Raw genomic sequence first — 20,307 nt, 5'->3', positions numbered from 1 at the left:
CACTGTCTCCTATGCACGTGCAGACGTTTCCAGAAAATTCTATGTTCTGGTGTAATCATCTCGATGTTCTAAGTTTAATTAAGGTCATGAATAACTTAAAAGTGCTTTTAAACCTTGGTACATTCAAACGTATAGCTAAATCCAGCAGAAGTCGCCATTATTCTACTCACAGCATAGGGATGCACATATCTGTTATTTTGAAATAAAAAAGACCCAGTAAATAATTCTTTTGGAGTCCTTTGACCTCTGTTCTTTCTGCTGTGATGGAAGAAACTTCGTAGTGTCACTTACTGACAATATTGCATTAAACTCATAAAAGGTTTTCCGAAAGCTCGGCATGTCCACATAACAGCGGTTTGTTGCTTGTTGGACATAAAAAATGCCCATTTTTTAACATCACTCTTAATAAACTACGTCACAGAATTGTTTTCCCCATGAATGTGGCTATATAAATTTATGTAATCTATAATTCGCTATGTAAAATGTCATTTTATTTCTTTTTCGATAACGTAACTTACAATAAAAAGGACAACAAACAACTTATAGCCTGTTTAAGATACTTTAGCTACAACCTACTATTAAACACGACACCGAAAGTGCGACCATGTGGTATGTTAATATGTGATGACTCAACATTAACATTTCGGTATGTTATTTTTAATTGATAATTCCATATACAAATCTTTAGTTCGACAATCTGTGTGCTTGTCAATTTTCGGTCTGTACAACCATTACAGATGATTGGGTATTTTCCATAGCAAAGTTGTGCAGTCAGTGAAGACGCTGACTATGTGGTCGACTGACAACATTCGATTCCCGGTAGGAGCAGGGATTGGTATCTTTCCTCTCGCGTCAAGACAGACTGAGGTTCACCCGATCGGCCATCCTGTGGATACAGGGATTTTGTTCACAAGATGTGACGCGACTGGAGCATTTCATTTAATTTTTTTACGATTGTGTAGGACTGTTACTTATTCACCTCATGGAGTATTTATTTGGAATCCATGCTGCTTTGTCATTGTAATATTGAATTCTGCTACTCGTAACGTATTATGGACGTTTTTCTGATTCTGATGATAGACATCCTAACATGTGCAAGGCTCACATACGTTTACACGTCATATAAAGGTATCCTTAACGGTCTTGTATACAGTAAATTTCTGCATCACACACAATGTGAGTGATCTGCCGCCTTTAAAGGACTTTTTAACGCAACGTATAAGCTACTACGTCGTCGAAACAAAAACTCTTGCAAGGAAGGACAGTTTGTATGATTTGAGGTTTTCACAGCGGTGAGTATGAAGATTTCTGTCTTCTGGGTTGTTGCGCCGTGTAGTCTGGTCGATGTTTACCAACGTTTCAGAAGTCATACTGCCTCCGTCATCAGAGTATGAAGATTTCTGTCTGCTGGGTTGTTGCGCTGTGTAGTCTGGTGGATGTTTACCAACGTTTCAGAGGTCATACTGCCTCCGTCATCAGAGTATGAAGATTTCTGTCTGCTGGGTTGTTGCGCTGTGTAGTCTGGTCGATATTAACCAACGTTTCAGAGGTCATACTGCCTCCGTCATCAGGGCGATGAGTATGAAGATTTCTGTCTTCTGGGATGTTGCGCTGTGTAGTCTGGTCGATGTTTAACAACGTTTCAGAGGTCATACTGCCTCCATCATCAGAGTATGAAGATTTCTGTCTGCTGGGTTGTTGCGCTGTGTAGTCTGGTCGATGTTTACCAACGTTTCAGAGGTCATACTGCCTCCGTCATCAGAGTATGAAGATTTCTGTCTTCTGGGTTGTTGCGCTGTGTAGTCTGGTCGATGTTTACCAACGTTTCAGAGGTCATACTGCCTCCATCATCAGGGCGATGAGTATGAAGATTTCTGACTTCTGGGTTGTTGCGCTGTGTAATCTGGTCGATGTTTACGAACGTTTCAGAGGTCATACTGCCTCCGTCATCACAGTATGAAGATTTCTGTCTTCTGGGTTGTTGCGCTGTGTAATCTGGTCGATGTTTACCAACGTTTCAGAGGTCATACTGCCTCCGTCATCAGAGTATGAAGATTTCTGTCTTCTGGGTTGTTGCGCTGTGTAATCTGGTCGATGTTTACCAACGTTTCAGAGGTCATACTTCCTCCGTCATCAGAGTATGAAGATTTCTGTCTTCTGGGTTGTTGCGCTGTGTAGTCTGGTCGATGTTAACCAACGTTTCAGAGGTCATACTGCCTCCGTCATCAGAGTATGAAGATTTCTGTCTTCTGGGTTGTTGCGCTGTGTAATCTGGTCGATGTTTACCAACGTTTCAGAGGTCATACTTCCTCCGTCATCAGGGCGATTCACCGACGTTTTAGCTGTTTCCGTCGTTAGGGCAATTATATAGTATCCGTGCTTGCCGTCGTCAGAACCTGAAATCTAACTTACTAGTGTGTTTTGCTCTGCTTCGAAGGTACTGGCTTCCCAAAGTGTAATTTCACCTTGTGGTTGAGGGTGAGTTGCTGTTTTGCGAAGGGTATGAATGAAGATAAGCCAAGGAGGGTGTTTATTGATGACTGGGCGTGAACGTGTTGGGTGCAGGCACTGAGCTTCATATTAAGGATCCTTGTCGTTGTCTCTGGGAAGGCGAACTTTGTATTCCCTTGCCGAAGACACCGCTACAAATCATCGACTTTTATTGATTGTATTGAAACGCTGCGAGCCAGAATCTGTCGCGATTTTCTCAGTTACTCATGGGTCGTGCCTGCATGTTCTGCGTTCATTATATTCTCACGGAGAAATATAACTCCAAACTCATCCCTCAAAACAATTCATATTTCGAGTATTTTATAAGTATATTACTATTTATTTTAATAATTCATATTGATTACTAGCTTTTCTAACGTTGTAAATCTAGTGGTAACTATGTGTAACGATCGTTTAATAACCAGTAACTCTGAATTTTTCCACTGAGTATATTTGTGAGTTTCTTATGTTCCTGAGTCGACAGCTGTAGTTTCCATAAACATTATTCACCATCTAGACTTTATAATGGAGACTGAATTTTTAAATATTATTTAGATGTGCTTCAACTTCAAAGGGTTAAACGTTACTACGAAGTTGAAAAGTCGGTTATATACTTCTGTAGTATTATTTATTGTCCCTCCTTCCATTGACGGTACCTTGTGTACACACGTAATGTACCTTTGGGTCAAATTAAACCCGGGATATTTGTTAACCACCTGATTTACTATTAAATTAAATGTGAAAGCCTTCTGGGATGTTGCGTCGTAGTCTCTTAGGATCGTACGGACGTTTTAAATTTGAGCACCTCTGAAATGTCTGTTGGGAGTACAAGAGAAATCGTCTACAACAGATACGTGACAACTTCCATGTGTCATAGTTCAGTGGATAGAACGTGTTCCACTCTAGTTCCATCATTTATTTCGATACGAAGACTCCTGTCGTGGGGCGTTGTTGAAAATGGACGCTGGGCGTTGTCCTCTTACACGTCGCACCAGTTAAGAGAAAAATAGCCTACTTTAAAAATTTACATCATCGTTATTAAATTAAGTCTGCCAGTAGCTTCATTATTTTTCTGCAGTTTGGGAACGCATGAATATTTATCATTTAGGATGTCGCCAATATTACGTATTTAATGTACTTCTTTACGATGAGATTATATCTGTCTGTGGTCGCTTTTCATTATAGTTTTCAGCGTCTGTATATTTGACTTCTAAAACATTCCGGACTAATATTTTTACGCGAGTTGCTATGAAACGCTAACAAGTCATAATAGACTCCGTTATAAAAGTCACATTTTGATGTAGTATGCGAATATTATGCTGATGATTTATACCGATTTTCGAAAGTGGAAACGGCGGTCCACCAGGGGGTCACTAAGTATATGAGGGGGGCGCTAATGGTCCAATTGCAGAAAGTAAAAATTACTATGACAGCGTCGCGTGAAATTATAAACATAGTTAGTAGAAAAGTTTTCATAAATATTATTAATGTTAATTTAGAAATTACTCTTTTAAATTTGTATATCAGGTTTTATATTTGGAAGGGGGCTCGTATTGTTTTTGATGTTTTAGACTAAAAGAATCTGGGAAACTCAAACGTGATGTATGCTCCAAGGAATTTACCTTTGTTCTTTGGTTTCAAGAATGCAGGTAATTTAAGTTTAAATTTATTTAAAGCTGTAATCTTGCTTATTGCTCTGTTTTTATTTAATATTTGTTAGTGTCTGATTATAACATTATGATTCAATACAAATTAATTTAATACTATATTTTATTCAAACATGTTCATAGCCAAAATATGTCAGTGGAAGGAGTGTTAATTTGATATTTTTGTTATGTGTTTATATTTTAAACGTTTGTTAATAATTCCTTTCTACAATGACAGAAAGTAATGAAAAAGCTTTCTCTTCTCCCTTCGTCACTTCCAAACGATGCGCAGAAATTTTGAGTTTTACAAAATACATTTAGAAGTTCACACAACGGAGGTAATGCTGCTTCTAGCAACACGCTCCACTCCCACGGGTGTATTTTTTTTAACGCAAACTTCTGGATGCTGCCGCCTTCTTGGGACACTTCACACGGGGTAACTTTCTTTACCAAGGAGTTATACGACACTTGCTTAATTTTATCCCTAAGTCATTCCCTTTACGTAGCATACGTCAGAATTTATTCCAGGTTGTTTCCGTAATGAATAAATGGATTATATTTGCGTCACGATTTTAAATAAATTTCTGAAGATAATTTATTATATGCTTTAATTTATAGGTTTTATCCCACACGGGGTGTTTGTTTGTTAGAAATAGTAGATATTATGTTCGATCAAATAGCATTTATTTGTCCTATTTATTCCAGGGCTTTTAGTGAGATCAATGAACTGTCGAACTGTGCCGTGCCAGTTGCAATTCCGTCGCGATGTTGTGGTTGCCTAAGTGCACGGGGGAGAAATAAACTGTTGTGTATACTCGTTGGCTTATTTATACAGATCAATTGGTCTAGAGCATTTAGAGTTTTACATCAAAATTCGCCACTGGATTCTATTTAGTATACGTTAAATCCAATTTTGATCCTCAAAAAGTTTGCCTGTGATTCTAGTTCATTTTCTCTGTCTTCCAAATGACCTACTTCTAAAAATTTCCTCATCACAATTATATAGATATTTATTTCATATCCAGGATTTTATTTTATTATCAAATGATATTAGATGTGTTTAGTGATTCCCAAACTCTTAAGAGTCTGAGGTTCCCTTAACATGAATAAAATAATTTAAGTTCCAAACCCATAAAACTAATTAAAATATGATTTAGAAATTTTAAAAATATAATTAATAATGAACATAATAATATATTTCTAAGTATTTTTACCATAAAATTGTATGTTCGTAATTTAATGTAGCCTTTTCATAGTAGTTTGTATTTTGTATAAATAGGTTATTATCCCCCAGAAGAAAGGTTCATCGCCCCCTTGGAGGGTCACGGTTTCCAATGTGGAAAACACTAATATGAATCAAAAAGTTATAATTACGTTGATTTAAGTTAAAATAATTCAATAATGTCGTATTTTACAATCTGCGAAAGCTATGATTTTTCATTGATACTATCGCTCTAATGATAGAGGCTGCAGGCACCTCTAAAATGTCTGTAAACTTCTACCAGAATACATGGCGCTATATCCCAGAATACAGCCATCTTCATGTACTTTCCTGTTTTCTGTTTTTGGTCTTTTAAATATCTTTCCTTTGTGCTTGACTTCAGAGCACAGAAGTCATCTATATTTCATGCCATTGGTTATTAAATTTGTGCAGCCAATATCTTAATGTAGGGACTCCTTTAAGGTCGTGTATTATATCTGAGAGCCTCACTTAGATACTTATAATGACTTATAATGCTGTTAGCTCAGGTCCCGTCTCTTGCTTCTTTTTTAAGCAGACTTGAAAAATGAGTGATCAGAATTTTTTTCATTAAGTCGACAGTCTGTATGAACTACGGCATGTGCACACTCTAGTTGCCTAATGCATCTCTCTAGATTTAATTTTCTTAATTAAATATACCGACTTCATATCAGTGTCCGGATTTCCACAGTAATGTTTGTCTGGTATGTTAGCTCTGTGGGATGGCTCTTGATGATTAGAATTTGTAAGGTCGATCCACAGAAGACAGACACCATCTGCATAAGTTCGTAACTTACATCAGGTTCTGTAAGAAATTAATATGGTAAAGATGGAATATTTATCTGTAGGAGAGACCTATGTGTATATGGGGGGGGGGGGGTGGGTTATAGTACTGAAATGGACATTACTTTATCCGTCTGCCCCGCCGTAAGAATTTTAAATATCAATCTTCGGTTTACATAATATGCGACGGAACTACTACGTACTTTTCAAAAATGATTCTGCTACATAGAGTTAAGTAGACAGTCGGTATGTGCTGGTTGAAACCTGCTGTTCTGCTACACTTTATACCACATTTTATTTATTAATTTAATTTTTAATTTTCCGTTCAGGATGTGAGAATACAGATAGGCGAGCTGTCAAAACTAACGATTTCTACCAAATATAAATATATGACATTTCGTAACGAGGATAATCATTCTTTGTGAATTTATTTTTGTGTTGTTAAGGAACTCATATTGAATTATTTTTGGTGAAAGCGACGTGATTTCTGCGGAAGTTATCACATTAATATACCGAGAGTGAGATGGCTGAACTCCATTAAAATCACTCCCAGTAGAATATTTCTTATTAATTTGTCTTGAATTGATCGTGAGTGAGTAAAGAAATTCTTTATCGCCCTCATGATGGAGGCGGCAAGGACCTCTGAAATGTCGGTAAACGTCTATCAGACTATACGGTCCTGTAACCCAGAAGACAATCATCTTCCTACTTACCGCAGTGAGAACCTAAAATCCAACTATACTTTTAAATAGCTGACGACAGCGCTTTCACCCAAACGCAACCGTGAACATTACACTAGGACATAAATTTCATTTGTTATATAGTACACTCTACCGCCAAATAATGCTAATCATTCGACTGACTGATTTTCCTCGTTATATTATTCGTATTTCCGTTTTATAAAGAAAAAATATAATATTTTATCTGCATAATTTCTTTCTGAAGCATATTTTGAATAAAGATACGCAACATTTTCATGAAACTTAATTTAGGAATCTCATTGGAGAAACTTTATTTTGAGTTACACTGTACTTCAAACGAGGCTCTGTCATCAGGCTTCTATTTCATTGCTTTTTTCCTGGTTGACTCCATACAACATTCAGTCATATGGCATTGTAGTATTGTATCAAACACAAAGAAACAAATGAATGCCTCACGATGATACTCGAGAAATCTCCCAATTTCAATTCATTGCCCTCTGGCCACAGTAGTAGGAAAGCAGAATGTATTGTAAACAGCTGTTTAATCACGTTAACTCTCAAGAAACACTCTGCATAATGGAGGTGGTTCTGACGAAGAAAAATAAAGTATTCTGCCCGGAACGGAACCCCGGTCATCAGCCAATAGGCTATCCACTGTTTGCACACTGAGTAATTAGCCACTTTTCAAAACGAGTCCTGTGTTCTCAGTTAGTCAAATTACCTTCTTCATTCACAAGTTAGTGTAATTGGAATCATCATGACGAAACAAATATTGAAACCACTAGAATTGGAACAGAGTGTGTTAAGATTCTGAAGGATTTAGCCAGAATCAGTTTTAGGATTACTGGGTTAATATATCACCGTACTAATGCCAGGCATAATGTTATCATAATCGCATGAAAGAATCCCCCTCGTTTATTTTACATTTCCAAAAATAGTACCTTAGTCAGAGACGTAATTTTTTTATCTTAAGATTATGTTAATAATTGGGCAAACTTTCTGCGACAACAACTTTTGTTTATTATTTGATTTGTTGAATTATATAACAAACAGAAAATAAAGGAAATGGAAACTTGTCTGTCTTAATTGACCGTGGTTTTATTTTACCTTGAATATAAATTGCTTAAAGAATTCATTGTCAAGAGTGTAGTTTGGGAGTACTGTTACATGTCCATGAAATGGTAGAGAATCGTGAATAAGAAACAAATAAGCGGTTAAAAACGTAGCCTAACCCTTTGAAGCATGACGAGAGATAATGAGTGAGGAGTGGGGAGAGGAAGTATAATTCCTGAGATGGGATGATGAATATTCTACAGTTTCTGAAGGTTCCCAGGCAATACCCGTTCGTCATTTCCATAAATGTAGGTAATGGAGAAGTGAAGCAGGAAACTGATTTAAATAATATTTGAAAATTCATTTCCGACCTCACAGAACACGTCTACGAAACAAATTTAAATTGGTAAATACTGTTAGGAAAATATTTAATTTTTGTTTGTTCTGAGAATCATGCGAAACGCGCACTTACAACATGTGGGGAAAATTCAGTTGTTGAATGGTAAAATGTTTGGTTCAAGCAGTTAAAATTTTCTCCTACTGTACTTAATGACACTTGCTGTTCTGACGTTGCGTTGGAGTGGTTAGCACTCCTATATCATATTTGGAAAGGCTCTTGGACCGGAGGTCGGTAATCCTGACCGACATCTTACTAGAGTTCCTCCTGCAAAATTCTGGGATACTAGAACCATCATAAAATAGGCCATGACCTCTTTCTTCATCTCTCATTCCATATTATCACGAATATATAACCTATTCAATTAAAGTATTATTATGTAAGTTTTTAAACAAAAAATGTAGTTCTGTGTAAATATAAGCTTTAGGTGTCCTTCGGAAATGTAATAAATGAAATTAAGAATTTGTGAAGGATCAGATGGCGCAAGTGACTCGGTGGGGGGGGGGGGGACTTCAGCGAGGAAGCAGTAATTATATGGGTCTGCTGAATTATGTCCCCACGGTCGGTCCTGCGGAACATCCTAGACCTACTTTATTATGTGAGTACACGTTCATGAGGGCTACGAAAGATTTCGCTCCATGTTACTTGTTACAAGTTTACAGAGGGACAGATTTAATTACGAACTCTCGTTCGTTAGTGTGTGAGTCAGCTACGGACGTCCTTTAGTGTCAAGTGAGATGAACTTGAAAAGTGGGAAGAAAGCAGCCTAAAGCTTGGTAGAAACCACAAAATGTGACTCGTAATTATCAGCTACTGAAAACTTATCCACGCATGAGATGACATTTTGAGACGCCTCTAAGATTCAGAATTTGATTCCTGTCTAGCTAAACGACTATAAGCTTTTGAGGTGTTTGCATTTTTGCATCTTGATATGTTTGCTGGAGAATTTTATATTTTTAAACATGTGTATAACTGAAAACATCCTTAATATGCACAAACGCATATAAGTGAAACAGCTACTTGTGGCTGTTGTTATACTTAAAATTTAATCGCATTAGCCCTCGTGGGATCAGAACTGTGGTCGTCCAGACATATCTAGAAAGCTCTGTTTGTAATTTGTGAATCTGCGTATTCGTTGAAAAGTAAATTCGGATTGTAGGTACCGTTCGACTAAATAGAGTGTAATCAAATATCACGAATTTGCTGGAATTTGAAGCGCTCTGAATAATTCGATACAGCGTGTCGAATTAAACAGTTCTGTGTTAGGAGAGACCCAACTCATTTTAATATTGCTACGAAGCAGGCAACTACTGGTTCATGGAAGTAAAAACAGTTGATTTTCACAGTTAGGAGACCAAAATACAAGTGTCGAACGTCGTGAAGTCCTGAAATTAATTCAGAAGGTCTAGGATTCGGGTCTGGGTCAGGGGACAAGATATCCCGTGTGAAGGTTATCGTGGTCTTCCTCAGTTGTTCTTCAGTGTTACTCTAAAGTAGGCCACGATTCTTCATCGCTTTCAGTATAAGTTTTACCATTAGAAGATAACCCATGTACTTGAGAAATGTCATAGTATTAAAAATATATTAAAATTAGCCGTCAATCACAATATAATATTATTAAAAGATTAAAATATCATTTTACGTTCCCTATCGAGTACTCGATTTACATGTGGAACATACACGACATGTTTCGGCTATATATAGCCATCATCAGGTGTTATGTATTTAAACTTATCACTGAATTACTGATTTTTTTACTGATTTTTAATGATTTTTAGTCTTCATTTTTCTTATGATGTTCTTGTCCTTTATATTGTTTCATCATTCGTTGTAGTGTCACAGGTCACTAATATGTTTGTATTTCGTATTTTGTAGTGATGTCAATGTTTTGTATATGGACCAAGAAGTAATATCGTATCAGTATTATGAGAGATCGGAGATGTACTGTACTGTATTGGATCGTGGCTGGTTACCGACTTAATATATTTTTAATACTATATAAATCACAATATGACGCATTTACAATATCTTGAGAGATGTCGTTAACTGTAAATAAGAACATACACGTGTTATTAAACCACATTATTATTTCGTTTAAACTTTAGATTCTGTGACGTCGTATGACATGAAAAGACAGCCATGAACTATAGCTGAGGATTTTAAAGGAGGCAGTGTCAAAAAGTTTGAAAGTAATATTTCGGCATTACATTTATCATAAAATATTTCCATCAATTTAAGCAAAATCAGACAACACTGCAGACGATACCTGTGGGCACGTGTTTCTTTCTGGATACTTCAATCTGGGCACTGTGTTATACGTGGTACAACCATACGGTGCTGACAACGAACTGAACGAATTCTGTGATATGGGGGCGGCAGTTGAACACGTGCCAGAAAGCAAACCGCACCTGTTTTTCTAATATGAGATAAATAATTTATTAGATCATATTTTAGTCGTCTATTTTCTGTGTGTGATTGTTGTTGAGCGCTCAAGGCCGGTGGTACGTCTGTCATTGAACGAACAACAAGGTCAGTCGTAACATTCTCTAGTCTTAATGAGATCAACACTCTTCTTTGTGCGGGGCGCTCCAAGGTTTGATGGTATCAGGTGTAGCAGAAGACACGAGGTTCTGAATTAAACAGACGGACTGGTACTGGGTCTTGCCTCTCTGATACTAGAAGTGTGAACTACTGTCCACAGATGACGAGAAAATCCCAGCAAGGGGAAGTCGTTTCTGGTGCGGTGCGGGGGGGAATGTTACTTATCAGCTGGACTAGAGGGCTGCTATTGGTGGGAAGTGTGATACGTCAGAGTTTTATGCTACTACACACAGACTGAAAACATCAAGCAGTTAAGAGTAGCGTGTAGTGAGTGCACCTCTAATGTGTTCTGTGGGTGTTGCGATAATATTCTAGATTAAATCACTGTGCCGCTGTGGGGTAATCTTAAAGCTGTACCCATTTGAACACATGAAAGCCTATTGTCTGTTGTTCGTTCAGTGGTTGTGGAACGAATGCTTTTAGGATGGGTCGTCACTCACCGCGTAATCTTGCGCATGCGCGTATATCGAATCCCTAGCAGGAATTTTCTCCTGGTCTGCGGACTGTATAAGTGTAATTTATTTTATTTTCTTTCTATCTTCTACTATTTCAGGTATTTCTTTTTCACTTTCTTCTGTTATATTCTCTTCTTTCTACGTTTATTTTTTTGCACAGTTCCTTATAATTCTTTGTTTCTCTATGTTATTCTTTTTCTTTACTCCCTCTCTTCTATTCTTTCATTTATTTTGCACGATTATTTACCGCGTTTCCTCGATTTTAAAACACTGTATCACATTTTAGAATTTCTGAAATCGGGGTGCATCTTACATTTGGCGACGTCTTAAAATCGAGGTAACACGGCGTATTCATTTCTTTTCTTGCATTCTTCCTGTAATTTTGCAAATTATTTAAGAAGATGCGATCTCTGTGTACATATTTATATGAGATACCTTGGCATCACACTGTTATTAGCCAGGAAGGCACAGACTGGTACTATTACGATGGCCACAAGAACACGCCGACACATCAAGATGATTGCTTTGCAGGAAGCGAGTTGTTGCCTTGTGCAGAAGAATGTTAAGACAAGGTCACTTGATGAACGCGACCCACAGAACACGGCTGCAATCAGTCTTTACGTAAGAGACACGGGAAAAGAGGGCGGGATTCCCGAGTATTTCGAAACACAACACAACTAAGACAATGTTGAACGTATAAATAAACGTGGTCTTCACATATTTATGTAATTGCTTTGTGCTTCATGGTATTGACGCTAATGTCATGTAATGGTCTACTGTAGTTCTTAATATTTGTGTTTCTATCGTGAGCGAAGCAGTTACACCCGGTAACTATTACAAGGTGAAATATTTAATATTTAATTCTGATGAATCTTCGTTACCCGCCGAAAGAGAAATGGCGTGCTGTTGGATGTGAAACGTCACTGTTGCCAACTTTGTGTGTTGATGCAATTGTTTTTGGCTCGACTTCCTGAGTGAAGAGTGACATTGTCACACACGTCGCAGGTGACGGCAAGGGCAAATGTCTCATCAGCATACATTACGTAAGCGTTTCTAATCCAGCTTTTGTGTATTTAGTTTAAAATTAAACTTTCCTGTATGAGTAAAATGAAGGTCTTGTGGATATGTTGCGTAGGTCTGTGCGAGTTTAGTATTTTTGAATGTGGGGAATTTTGTAGGAATTCGATTCAAATTTTGAATTAGAAACTTATTGAGAAGGTAAGAAACTGAGATACAACGAAACGTGTGAGCCTACCACTGATATTCTATCTATTTATATAGTAGGCAAGTTGTGATCAAGCCGGTTTTTACTGCAGCTGGATAGCAGTTTTAAATATCCAGACGCCAATGCGTGAACCTATAAAATTAGGCAGCAGATTTAAGATAATTTTTCGAAAAAGAAACTGTAATAATAGATGCATAGCGAAATAAACTTTGCAATTTACATTTTTAAAATTCTTTTTAATATTATCTTCTCATCTACGTATTTGTCTTCAATGTAATCAGGATTTCCGACCAACGTTTATATGCATGTTTGTACAAATTTCTTCATGCGTGCTACATACTCCGCTGATTTAATTTTTCTTAATTTAATCACCCTGTTCGTAGTGCAGGGTGCACCATGTAAATGTGTTCATTATGTAATGTTATTCGTTATTTTGTCAGTTCTGCTTTCCTGTGTCGAAATGTCGGTGTTGTTTATTTTACTGCATAGTTTTTAGTAGGATCTGTGGTTTTCACGACAGCGAGTACGAGGATGGCTGTCTTCTGGGTTGTAGAGCTGTATGGTAACAAAGGGTCTCAAATTCTGAAAGGGCCGAACTGTGAGCTCCGGAAAACACAATTGTAACTTAGAGCTACGTAAAAGGTGGGGAATCTCTTGACAGATTCAGCAATTACATATTAGGTACAAAGGAGAAAGTTTGATTCCAAGGGTTTGTTAGTTAATTACGCTATGAATGTTAATAATTTTTATATTGTTTCCTGGTTCTACGTTATTTTGTGCGTGTCTGTACCACTTGGCTAAGAAGTAGTTGAACTCTAGACATAAACACGGTGGATAAGGGCCACAGACTACATTATGCAGACGTCGTGGCGCAGAATTAGTTCGATTACGTAACCCAAAGGCGAGTTAGTAATGTCACCTTACAACAGCCTACGACCCGAACTATCTAGAAATGTGGAAGTGGCTTAACATTAAATTTTAAACATTTGACATTTTTTACCATAATCATTTCAAATCAGTGCTTTCTATATGTCCAGTTGGTTCTTTATTGTCTTATGTCGTGAAAACTTCATTTATATCCATCCAACCAAATCCATGAAGTTTAAAACCGATTTGTATGATTTATTAACGTGTAGCTTAAGGAATCAGCAGTAAATTCATACACTGTATACATTGATCGAAAAGTCACTTAGTCCATTTATGACGCGTTCTATTTGCCAAAAAATAAATTACATTGAAATCAGAGAACAGATACCAATGTTGTGTTAAGTGATGGAAATGTCCACTGCTTTCTGTATCGTCACTTAACAAGGAAGGGGCTCTTTTTTACTATACGCAGTTTTTGGTGAAAGGTAACGACACCCCCCGCCCCCACTTGCCTTGTCACGTTTACAGCGTGTTGCATAAACGCCTTTATCAGGAATGTGTTCAAGTTTTGAATAAATGTATACTACCGGACGGAAATTCTGTGTAATGAAGTTTGTTATAGCCGTGAATTTTTAAAACCCTTTTTTGTTTCCTAACAGATAGTAATCCAGATAATCTAGTTTCCAGTCTCACATTCATGAATATGAATTACTTTTGCCCAACAGTTTCGAACTAAACATTCATAACGAATTAGAATGTGATGAAATGAAAGCGTGATAGGGCGTTGTGGTATTATGACGCCCATGCGTAAGCTACGAATTGTTTCTTGAGGCCTGGTATCTTCTGCTAAAGAACGGTGTGTGTAGTCCTTGAGTGTCTCTCGAAACCACGTCGCCTCACCTTTGCCCTTCACTTGCTAAAACGAGGGCGTGAGAATTTCAAAGACCGAAAGCGAAATGGAGTGTCGAGGAAAATCTTCTTAAACACACGAGGGGATGTAGATGTGACGGTGGGCCATGTTTTCGTGTTCCTGGATATGGAATGCTAGGTTAGTGTTGTAGCATAAACTTTGTTCTAAAGCTAACTCGCTGGTTATGAAATATGCAGGTTCTTCTGACAAGAAATGTCTGTAAACGAGCCAGCTCAATCCAATTATCAGAGCTGTTCACAGTCAGTTTTATTACTCCCACGCTCGGCTCTTGAAAGGCACTTTTATCAACGATAAATTACCCCACAAAAACGTAAACGTATAAAAATAAACAAATTAATATGAAAACAATATAAATATCTATGAAAGTAATATATTATCGTTTTGAACATTTTCGAAATTCTTTCTACATCGCCAGTTAATCGTTACTGATTTATTATTTAACAGTTTGAAACCACGTTGAATTTAAGGACAGCGTGGTTTATAGCAAAATTATGTCAGTAGCATATCCTTCAGGGAACATTAAACTTTATAATAGAACCTACGAAATAAATATTTTAGCTTGTCTGTTTACAGCGTTTCTTACTTTCCTCAGACTTATTTTCTCAATGCATTTAAGTCTTTAAGATACCATTCGCGACGACATGCGTCTGTGTCTGTGTGGTTTGGTCTGTGTGTGTTACCGTAGCAAGGAATTTCATTATTCGGTGGGGCGTAGATTAAGTTTCGCTACAGCAACTTTGTCACGCCTGTGGAGTTGTTGTTCACACACAAACATGCTTCCTTCTACAAGTCTGTACAAAACAGACGATATTCTGGAGCCACAGCACACATGCGTAATAAATCTTCAAGTTCACAGAAACAGACTTGCAACAGAGAGCTTATGGGATGCTTCATCCTTCCGCACTCATTTTAGTGCTTATTTCTTTCTTATAGAATTTATTTTGAACAATAATTGATTGTTACTTGCGTCATTTAATTGCAATTTGTTAATTGCATAGATTATGGACGAGTTCTCCTACTTCCTTGCCAAAGGCATTTTATGTTATTTTTAGTTGTTAGTATGAAGTTTCCATCTGCTCCGGACTGACGGTGAAGAAATAAACATTATAAAAATATATTTTTGTTAATAAGTCTTACTCTGCTACTACTGAGTTTTGCATTTTGTTTATTGTCCGGACGATGGACAAATACCGTATAAACCCAGTTAATGTGAATCTGTATAAAGCGTAATTTATATTTGGTTATTATCTTATTTACCAATGATTTCTAACCCTTATAGTCCCAGTGGCAATTGTACGTACCATCTCATTTAATAATATTTAAATCTGTAGTTCGACCGCAATGTATATTTACAAGGTTTCTATGATTCCCTGAGTAAATAACAATTATCTTCTTAAACAGCATTAAGCAGTTGTTCTTTGCGATAGGAACTGATTCTTAAATATTATTTATTTACTCCTCGGCTGCAAATAGTCAGATTTCTAAGCCATGTACCGCAGAATGGCAATGTTCTGTGAATGATAAATTAGAAAACGTGTGGAAGGAAGCGGTCATGGCTTATTTTAAGGTGGTTAGGTTAGGTTAGGTTAGAGAGAATGGATAAAACCATGAAGTACCAGTCAAAATGGCGAGTCTCGGGTGAATATTTTACTAAATACGAAGTAGGAGTGCCAACTAATAGTTTTGGTCTTAGGACAGTGAGGGATTAAATGATGGTTTCAAACGAAGTTCATCTTCAAGTCTTACTAGAAATGCAATAGGCCTCTTCTTTGTTGAATTAGTCAAGAAATTCCCTCCTTTTAAGGGAACCGAAAGTTAATTACCATATTAGTAAAAGCAAGCCATTAGACCACATCCTTAGTCATTTAAATCCAGTCCCGGCTCACATCATATTTATCCAAGATCCGGTTTAATAATATCATTAAATCTATGTCTAGGTATCGCATGTGTTGGATTTGAGTACGAAGATGACAATCTCCTAGGTTACAGCGCCGTGTAGTCTGATCCTCTATTGATGGAGGTACCACGGGCCTTTGAAATATCCGTAAATTTCTACAGCCCTGAAGACAACCACTTTTATCCCACGAGTTATTTTCCTTTAAGGTTTCTGATAAGAATTTGTAAGCATTATCATTTGTTTCTTTGTTTGTCTTTCAGGTATCATGTGATTGAGCTCTTCACTGTAAAATATTGCTCATAAGTTTCATCCATAAGCAAGGTGCTAAGATTCGTCTTTTCCTGAGTGGAAAAACCTTTCTGCGACGTCTGCATTAATAAGGCACTCAATTAGTGGGACACGTCATGTGTGCTGACTTAAACACATGAGGACGAGTGCGAAGGTTTCCAAACAACAGAGCAAACTTTTACATGGGGCAGTACGACACCTTGTTGAAAGTCTCTGCGCAGCAAAGCACGACGACCTTGGCTGCAGATGAGGAGTGACGGCGATGTTGAACGCGTGCTACGGGGCATTTGTTATTCTTATTACCTTTCTTGATGATTCATTATTGTTTGTCCCTTTTACTTTACTTTAAACATATTTATACCCTGCGTCACCAAATGCTTGTTTCATTTACAAAAGTATGAAACTGGTTTGGACGCAGGTTTGTACTCGGGGTGTTTAAACGTAAACTTTACGTGTGAATTTCATTTAGGACCGTATCGGTTTTTGGTAACTCTCACTTTACACGAAGTTTATATTAAAATTTAATTTTTATTACACTCCTTTGAATATGAAGTATATCGAAACATGCTGTGAACGAGGTCTTTTGTTGTTTCAAATACCATTTTATTATACGATGTTTAGTGGTATTTCTGGTGAATTGCCTTGAACACAGGAAATTAAGATGCAATTGTTGCTTGGAATTAATTTACAGTTCTTGCAAGCTTAACTAGGGGTTACAACCGCTTGTCTGTGAGGTATAGGCTTATATATAAGAGGAAATTGATTAATTCGTGACAAATATTTTTTTTTTAACTTACACAACATTAATTTACCATATTACATGTAAGACTTAATCCGTTGTGTCTAAGTCACCTTAAAATATCAGCGATCTCAGTCGATATTTATATGTACATGGATTACGCTTACAAGGACTTCGTTATCGAATCGTTTGCTGATGGCCGTTCATCTGACTGAGAGTTAATTGAATTATTGTTTATTAGTTTATAATGAGCACTATTTATTAACAGATTGTTGTTTTATTTATATTTTTGTCGTGCATTCTGATGCAATATTGAAAGTAATTAGAAATTGTATTATATTATCCTTTGACCTTTAGCTAAAGAAACAAATTTGTATAACGTCGGTACACTGTCAGCGGTAAATTAACGTCCCTGAATAGAACTGCCTCAAAATGGTTTTTCCAGTCACAAATCGGTCATGAACTGGAAAGCTTTTTGATCCGAACTTGCTTTGGAACATTTGCATTGTACTTGTTTCCCTCTCTTTCTCTCTTTATGCATCTGTACTTGATGTATTTAGCAGAGAATACATTTCTGCTAGTTCATTTTCACGGACTGATAACCACATTCTTGGAACGTTTTGCTCAAAGCTGTTATAGTAACACTCCATACAGGAGTCTCTTGATGAATTCTGAGTTGTTTAAAGTTTGTAACCGATTTTATAGTCATGCTTTGAAAATTGTAATGTACGTCTGTTTGTTCCACGATCTTCAAAATTAAACCTGAATGATGTTTTTTATCGCCGTTGAACATCAAATGCGATGTGATCTAGTTAATGTTCTAAACAAATTAGTTTGAACTTTAACCCTCAATAAATATGAGTTATAAGTTCAGAGTAAGGTCCTTGAATTCTCGTCCTCTTGAAAAAAATCAACTAACCTCCCTCATCATCATCAGTTCCTTTCGTTTACCACCCAGACACGTATGTCCCTTATAACCAATTGAATGCCATTTTACCAGATTCTCCTTTATCGTTCAAATTACCATTCACCAAGAAATTGTTATTTAGAAATTATATTTTAATTGTAGCCGTATTACCAACTGACTGCATGGAGCATAGCCTGGCTTGAAAAGCCGATAATCAAAAACTATACAACCTCGGCATCGAAATTACCATGGACTGAACACAGAGTAATTGCTTGCAACAATTTGGATAGTTCTTGGAAAAATGAAGTGTTACAACATAGTTTTTCTTTTATGCAGAACTTTTAATTCTTTACGAATTATGTTCTCATTGCCTTTTGGCTCTCAAATGAAGTAATTTCGAGTTTGATTCATGTTTTATATTTAAAACGATTAAACTGGATACATTAGATTTATGTTAGTTTATGAATCTAATAGACCAAAAGTTAATGACGTGCTACTGGACACATTTGTTATCGTCAGAAAACGAGGAAATGTAATTATTTTCTTCATACGGCCCAAAGGTGATAAACGTTCAGTACATGAATCTTGAGGCCATAACTCACAACATGATGACCTTTGACCTTGTTTCTTTCATAACGATCCTCCCTACCCCCTGGAACGATTAGACGACTACAGGTGACTGAAACTCGGCTAGACTGACATACACAGGGTCAAGGAAGGATTGTTTTATCACTCATGTGGTTTGTAAAGAAAATTAATGGCCTGCTTCGTGTAAAAGGATTATGAAACAATTCCGGTTCATTTTAAAATGGACACTTTATGTGTCTGTCGGCAATCGTCTTACACCTTCCCTGAGTCTGGGTGGCCAACTGCAGGTGTCAGGTCATTTATTCAAAACCTACTTCGTCTTCTTTCTTATTGTCACATACTTTGCGTTCTACATGCCAAGCTTATGAAATGCATTCACACAGACGTTCTCCGATCTGTCAATCCACATATTTTATTAATCCAGGTTACGCAAAAGATTTCGCTGAAATTTATTGTTGGCCTAGTCAATGGACTAAAGATGCAATGTTGGTTGGAAAATAGAATTACTGTCTTCTGGGCTGTTACGCCGTGTAGTCTGGTTTACGAGTCTCTGAAGGCTCCCAGGCAATGCCCGTTCGTCTTCCGTTGAGGAGAAGTTGTAGAGAGGTGAAAACGTTGGGAAATGGTCCATTTTGTGCCTCTGCAGTAGCAGGCCTTTTGTGCGTGTTGTTTATGAATTATAAAGAAGGACTTGAGGAGGGTCTATGTCGTTGTGGAGTGGAATTTTGATATTTATATTAAAAGGGGAATATAGAAAAAAAAACGTGAATTTCTGCTTCCAAGTCTGTATTTCTTCTTACAATGAAGCCTTCTTACTTTATTCTTCCTTCCTGGGTTATAATTCAGAACCCGTTGGAGTACAGTCTTCTTCCGAAATTTCAAACTTTTCCCGTTTCATCTCTAATGCTGTTTGTCCCTTCTTCAGTACTCCTATACTACTTTTCTGTCCCAAGTGTAACTCCTGCTGGTGATCTCAGAAAACATTTTGCTGGATTCAGTCTTGCTCCTATCCAAATTTCTAATCCGAATGAAAAAATAGCACGTATGTCTGTGCTGAGTTTCATTTTTTTTAAAAGAATTAAGTCCATACACATTCATCCAGTTTCCATTCAGTCTTTTCAATGCTGGCTAATAACTTTATGTGCCTTGATGAAAAAGCTTGGTATTCACCTTGAACTCGTTAACGTTAGTATCCCGCTATATTAGATCCACACATCAAATATTCATTATTAAGCATTCTCCGGATATCTCAGCCAAGGCTTCGGGCGTTGATTTACAAAAGATCACAAGACAAACCTCTCTTTGCTTCAACCTAGAAAATTCGCATATTTTTATTCTTACTGAGGGTTTATGTTTTTCCTCAGTCCTAACAGGAAAATGCCTGGGTAATGTCTTAAATTAGGCCACGACCGATTCCTTCTCTTTCCCTTCAAATTAATTATTCTTAAATCACCCTGTCATTTGACATTGTATAGCCTGACCTACTGACAACGTCGTTA

The 20,307-nt window shown here is 37.1% G+C and overlaps 1 long non-coding RNA gene across 1 annotated transcript in view; it reads left to right on the top strand.

Annotated features, from left to right (window-relative positions):
• Positions 1–18,188, top strand: part of LOC147872119 (uncharacterized) — a 43,174-nt gene extending 24,986 nt beyond the window's left edge. The window contains exon 3 of the long non-coding RNA XR_015537874.1: positions 16,547–18,188. This is a non-coding gene — a long non-coding RNA (uncharacterized LOC147872119). The remainder of the gene's footprint in view (positions 1–16,546) is intronic.
• Positions 18,189–20,307: the final 2,119 nt, after the last annotated feature.

This window comes from Zootermopsis nevadensis, unplaced genomic scaffold (assembly GCF_977971745.1).
Source record: "Zootermopsis nevadensis isolate Lab colony 2312 unplaced genomic scaffold, Znev_1.0 Znev_ptg000030l, whole genome shotgun sequence".
Lineage (NCBI taxonomy): Eukaryota > Metazoa > Arthropoda > Insecta > Blattodea > Termopsidae > Zootermopsis > Zootermopsis nevadensis.
Note: the sequence above shows the minus strand (reverse complement) of the source record. Positions and strands in the feature narration are given on the sequence as shown.